Source organism: Mauremys reevesii, linkage group 21, assembly GCF_016161935.1.
Source record: "Mauremys reevesii isolate NIE-2019 linkage group 21, ASM1616193v1, whole genome shotgun sequence".
NCBI lineage: Eukaryota > Metazoa > Chordata > Testudines > Geoemydidae > Mauremys > Mauremys reevesii.
Window position 1 is genome coordinate 2,033,695 of NC_052643.1, and position 6,415 is coordinate 2,040,109.

General features: G+C 47.9%; 1 protein-coding gene across 1 annotated transcript in view; it reads left to right on the forward strand.

The window, feature by feature from the left end:
- The window catches only part of EPHB2 (EPH receptor B2), a 254,352-nt gene extending 251,089 nt beyond the window's left edge, over nt 1-3,263 (forward strand). Inside the window, exon 17 of the transcript XR_005590322.1 lies at nt 2,790-3,263. The gene's annotated coding sequence lies outside the window, so the exon portion shown is untranslated. The remainder of the gene's footprint in view (nt 1-2,789) is intronic.
- Nucleotides 3,264-6,415: the final 3,152 nt, after the last annotated feature.

The window sequence follows — 6,415 nt, forward strand, 5'->3', positions numbered from 1 at the left end:
CTGCTGGGCCTGGCGCTGGGAGCGACGGGTGGGAACAAACCTCAAGCTTTAAACTGTGCTGCCAGCTCATGAGTTCATTGCGAGTCTCACAATATCGGGTGTTTTTTTTAAAGCCCCAGCTTCTGGAGTGCTGGGATTCTGAGAGAATCTGGGCTTTCCTAAAACCAAAACCAAAGGTGCAATTCCTAGCTCTTACCTGTGGAGAAGCATTGTGACAGGTCACCCTAAAGCCATGGAGGGAGACCCCAAACGCTGTGAAAGGGGATCTCAAAGGCGCCCTGCTAGCAGGCAGAGACAGGCCCAGCACTGAGCATTTATTCTAATCTCAGGATTGCTGAGGGCCCATTTCATGAGCTTTGACCACTTGGGACTGGCCATGCTACAGCAGCCGCTGGGACAGGTGAGCTTCCTCTGGGACCATGGTGCCCACAGGAGTTGGGCAGGGAGGATGGGGCACCAGCCCAGGGCGTGGGTAGCACAGGGCCCCCAAGCAGGCATAAAGTGGGTCTGGTAGGAAAAAGGGTTTTATTTTATTATTTTAAGGAAAGAATTTCTAAGGGGTGAGGGCCAAGGGGACCAGTCTGGGCGGGGGGAAGGGGGTGTGCAATTCAGAGTGGCACCCCCACCCCAAGCCATTCTGACGTGTCCATTAGAACTATGCAAGGGGCTGCTGTGCTCTCCCAGGTTGGGTAAAGCTGGACAACAACATTCGATTGAACTTTTTTCCATTGAATAATCGAACACTCCAAGGAAACGTGTTGGTTTCCACAGAAATGCTGTTGGGGAGGTTTCTCGGGTCCAGGGTCTAGCTAGATACGAAAGCGAGTGAGAGACCGACCCCAGAACAGCCCGTACTCCTCATCTAGCAGCTGGGATGGAGAATCAGGCAGAACTGGGGTTTGAAAACAGCTGGTCCACAGCCCAATCAAGCCCCTAACTGCCATTTTAAGAAGGGGCTCGTTTACATTAGAATTGGAATGACACCAAAATTTGCACCCTTCAAATGCCTTGCAAAGCGGAGTGGTTTTCTGGCCACCCAGTGTCTGAGGCGAAACATGAATCTGGCTTCTCTGGGGCTCATCCTCTGGCACTGCGCTCACTGCAGCTCCAACCTGCTCCAAACTTCTCTCTGCCTTGGTCCATTTCTCTTTGTGGCCTCTCCTCCCTTCATAGAGTACCACAGAGCACACCAGTGTTGATGCACGCAGCTAGGAAAGCAGATGGAAGAGTGAAGCCAGGTTGCTCTACCCCTGAACCATAGTAAAGTCCATGCCCCAGCTCCCTGCACTGCCCATCCGCTCTGGGAGCAAGTTGCCCTGGAGGATGGGTCTGCAAGGAAGCCCCAAGGGATGTCGGGAGAGCAGGGCTGATGCAGCTTATTATTATTTTAAATATTATGCACCTGTGGGCCCTTCCCAGCCAGTGTTGTGCCGCAGGAAGGGGCCCTGGCCCATCAGGCTCCCCATGGACAAATGAGCAGATTGTCCCAGCCACCTTGCAAACAGTGATCCATGTTCTCGGGGGGTGAATTATTGAGCAGCACAGCTAAGCCCTCATGCTTCCCCACCGCCCGGTCAGGAGTAGTGTGTGAGGAGCAAGCGTGCAGCAGGACTTGGTTAGTGCCAGCGTGAAGGAGATCTGCAATTCCAACCCTGGGGTCAGGCCCTGCGTGCTCTTTACTGTGGGATTGGTCAGTGGAAAGGGAAGCTTGCAGGTCGAGCAAAGAAGCACAATCGGGGTGTATTTTCTGGAAGTGATGCAATCAGTTCCCTGAGCCCAGGAGAGGGGGGAGGCGTGAGAGTGATTTAGTAGTTAAACCTAGGATAGGTGTTGGATACCCTGGGTCTTGTCTCGGCTCTGTGACCTCTGCAAATCATTTCTCCTCCCTGTGCCTCAAGAGTGCATTGAGCTTAGTTAATTAATAATGTTCTTTGCCATCCTCCGTTAGATGCTTTAGAAAGACAGAATATTGTACTAAGAGCCTTGGCTTACTCTGTAGCAACCATCTTCTAGACACGAGCACCTTTGAACAGCCACAATTCCTGCTGATGCCGATGAGAGCTGGGTTTCAATGCACCTCTCAGGGTGAGGCCATCAGACGTGTCTTGAATGGGCCCCAGCCAGTATTGCGGGCTCCAGAGGGTGGCATTGTTCTCTGGGATACAGGTGAGGAGCTCAGTGAAGGTGAGCAATAACCATGAGCCTAAAGACCTCAGTGTAACATAGATTAGGCTGGGTTGGGCGACTCAACGTCCTTTTCTATAGCAGTCGACCCAGTCTCATATCTCAGTGCGCGTCTGACAAACCGCAGAGAGCAAACGTTGCTCTCCATTTACCAGAAAGGCAGCTATTGCAACCAATATCACTCCAGCAGAATCTGCAGCTGTCCCTGCTGCAGGACTTCTGCACCCAGAGCCAGGGTCAGCAATGCAGAGGGGAAACTACCTGCTCTCACATAAGGAAATCCATCAATGCACATCTAGATAACACTGTAGGGAGGCGAAGAGCCACACCGTAGTGGAAAGGATGGCTGAGTGTAATGGCAAGGCCTCGGCTTGCCTGTTAGCATCTACCTTCGGGAGATGCTTCAGTATCATCCGTACTATGCTGGAGACTTCCCCTTTCAAAGAGGTGCTGAGTAGCTCTAACCAGTGATATGTTTGAAAGGCTTACGAAGAGGTGCTGACATTAGTCTGGAGTAAGGTGTTTGTGGCTGAAAGTCCATTTTGCTGTGTTCCTAGTTCATCTGTTGGCTCACAAGGTGGTTAATAGTCTTTGTTTCATCACAGAACCTCATGGCTCGAAGCCCTCATTGGGAGGGAGAGGGACCCTTCGACTGCCCAAGACGAGTAACTAATCAGTGTTCCATCTGCTCATTAGCCACCCAACATTTGCCTCATGGATTGACCTGGTTATCTGGTGGGCCCAAGGGGGGTCCCAATCCTGGTTTACCTGCTCTGTCTTGCCCTGTACATTGGCTGTGGCCCTGTGGACAATGTAATGCTTTTCATGACAGTGTTTGTATTTTTTTAAACGTGAATGGGGAGATAGCGTGCAGGTCCTTGTAACACAGGGGTGTGTGTCTTCCATTCCGACCAGGGCTTCCCCTGGCCTCGTCAAACATCTTTGGATGTTACTCAGAAAAAATAAAATAAAATAAATCGGATGTATTTATAAACAAAACAGAAACCTGCTGCTCCAATGCCTTTGTAGGAGTATTTTTAACAAAACATTTTTTCAAAATAAATGTGAATTGTAACGTTTGAAGCATTTGCTCGTGGTTTTCCTTCCTTGCTGCCTCTTCCAACTTTTCCCTCCTCAGCAATATTGCTGCAGTGTAAATGCTGCACTAGAGACACACAAAAGGTATTGGTCCGTTAGAGAGACACAGACGGAATGACTGCACATGACATGTCTGAGAAATATCCTTATGATCGACTGAGAGGCAGATAGATTAGATTAAAATTAGCAGCACCATGTGCTCTGCTAAGTGTAAAGTGATAACGTAAGCTGTTAATTTGACAAATTCTACTATTTTCTCTGCAATTTTTCCACAAACAGACCTTGATTTTCACAGATTTGTTTGTTACTCTGGAATGTGCCACAAACCCTTTATGAGAGTTTGTCAATGGCTTGTTTGTAAACTAGTGAGCGGACAACTCACTGTTCATTATTCCTGGTATGTGACTGATCATTTAAGTCACATGGTGGTTCTGCTTCCTGCTGGGATGACTGAAACATTTATAAACAGCAGGAGGAAAATCAAGGAGAGCCCAAGAGGTCTGAGCAGACATGTCTGACATGAACCTCCACATGAAAAGAGCTGCATGCGCGTTCGTGAGATTTCACTTTCCATCAACATCCCTGTAATCAACAAAAGTGGCTTGTAAATTAACACTAAATTAATGACAGTTTCACAAATTTAACAGAAGTGAATTCACTGTTTTTATTTGAATGAATGCTCACAAATAGTTCTCTGCAGTGCTTAGCCAGCTCTACAATTGATGCACATGGGGAGAAATAATGCTCACACTAAGGCTTTGTCTACACTACAGAGTTAAGTTACATCAACACCAATATGCTGCTTTAATTACATCAGTTGTACACATCCACACAACACTCCTTGTGTCAGTGGAGTGAGTCCACAGTCGGTGCTCTTGCATCAACAGAGAGTGTTACATCATGGGTAGCTATCCCACTGTGTAATTTGCCACCTGCGGCCGCTGGGAGATCTGGGAACGGATCACAGTGCATCACGGGAGTGTGCTCGCTGTCCCATGATGCAGTTCTTTCCGTGCTATCATTCCATGGACTTCTGACTTCATTTTGCACCATTTTATAAGTCCCTGTAAACGGTGCACCCGCCATCTCTGGCCAGCAGTTCAGGATCCATGTCTTCAGGCAGTCTGGTGATGAGCGTTATGAACACAATGAGGCTGATCCTGCAGTATTTCGTGAGCTGGGAAACAGACAGTGAATCTGCATTGCCTGTCCTGCTGTGTGCAATGGAAAGAAACAAAGATTCCTGCTAGCATTCACAGAGCAGCTGCACATGGTAGACTGTCGGTACTGGGCTTGGGAAACAAGCACCGAGTTGTGGTTGTATGATTGGAGAATTGCAAATATAGTTCTTATAGCTAAGAAAGGGAAAAAATTATCTGGGAAACTACTGGTCCATTAGGTTGACCTCAATTGTATGCAAGGTCTTAGAACAAATTTTAGAAGAGAAAGTAGATAAGGATGTAGAGGTGAATAGTAACTGGGCTAAAATACAATATGGATTCACAAAAGGTAGATTGTGCCAGACTAACCTGATCCCTTTCTTGGAGAAGATAAGTGATTTTCTAGAACAAGGAAATGCAGTAGATCTAACCTACCTGGATTTCAGTAAAGCATTTGATATCATTCCACATGGGGAATTGCTAGTTAAATCAGAGAAGATTGGGATAAATACAAGAATTGAAAGGTGGGTAAGGAACTGGTTAAAGGGACACTACAAAGGTAGTGAACTGCCAGGCTGGAGGGGGTCAGCAGTGGATTTCCTCAAGGACTGCTATTGGGACCAATCATATGTAACATTTTCATTAATGACTTTGGTACAACACTTGAGTGTGCTAATAAATCTGCAGATGACACAAATTGGGAGGTATTGCCTATATGGAGGAGGACCAGAATATACAAGAAGATCTGGATGATCTTGGAAAAGGGATGAAATGTAATAATGCAAAGTGCAAGGTCATGCACTTAAGGACTAAAACCAATAATTTTTTGCTATAAACTGGGGACTTATCAGTTGGAAGCAATGGAAGAGGAGAAAGACCTCAGTGTATTGGATGATCAAAGGGTGACTATGAACCGTCAATGTGATGCAGCTGTGCAAAAGGCTAATGCTGTCCTAGGATGTATTACGCTTGGTATTTCCAGTAGAGGCAGGGAAGTGTTATTACCGTTATACAAGGCACTGGTGAGACCTCATCCTGTGAGTATTGTGTGCAATTCTGGTGTCCCATGCTTAAGGAAGTTGAATTCAAACTGGAGCGGGTGCAGAGTAGGGTATTAGGATGAGCTGAGGAATGGAGAACCTAGCTTATGAGGGGTTGTCTTGAAGCGTGCATACATTCCATGTACCAATAATGAGTGGTGTCACCTTACGTTTTATTATTTGAAATTTTGTTGTTTGACCGCATAAGATGGGATCCCCTCCAGCCGCGGTAAGCTGGCCAGGGTTCTATGAAGCAAACAATGTTTAGGGCACCTTTTCTAGTCCCTTCCTCTTACTACGGAGGTGAGCAGTGCGGTCCTAAAGAGGACTGCTCAGTCACTCAGGTAGACGCCGAATCCAGCTGTTGCTTCGGTCAGCAGGAAGACGACCATTAGACCTGAGCCACCTGTGTGCAAGTCCGCGGCTACAGCTCCCAGTGTATCCACACCTGCTGCTTCGTCGCTCGCCCATCACCACAGGACTTTAAGGATTACGGAAATTGGAGGGATGTCAAGACTTGCGCATGAATTGGATTAAAGTGAGGGAGAGGTGCGCATAGTCAGCCTCACTCTCTCTTCCCAGAATCCATCTTGCTCCAATGGCAGGACAAAAGTCGAGACGGTTGGAGATGGGCTGGGTGCAGTGGTTGACCAGGGCGTCTTTCGCGTCTTGCCGTGCTCTTAGCGTACCACATCGCTTGCAGAAACCGCCTTCATGACCGTTGGTCCTATTCTAAAAGGTCTCATCCGCTCAATCCGCCGGAGACTGTCTTCACATGCTCGGAATAGACAAGGCCCTATCTCACCGTAGGTCTATGCCCGACGGCTACCCTCAACCTGGTTTGGCCAGCCTGTCGAAGCTGTTGCCCAGGGTGTGGCCGCTGCGCATGCTACAGCTACTAGGAGCCACAGGTGAGAGCTGAGTGACAGGTGG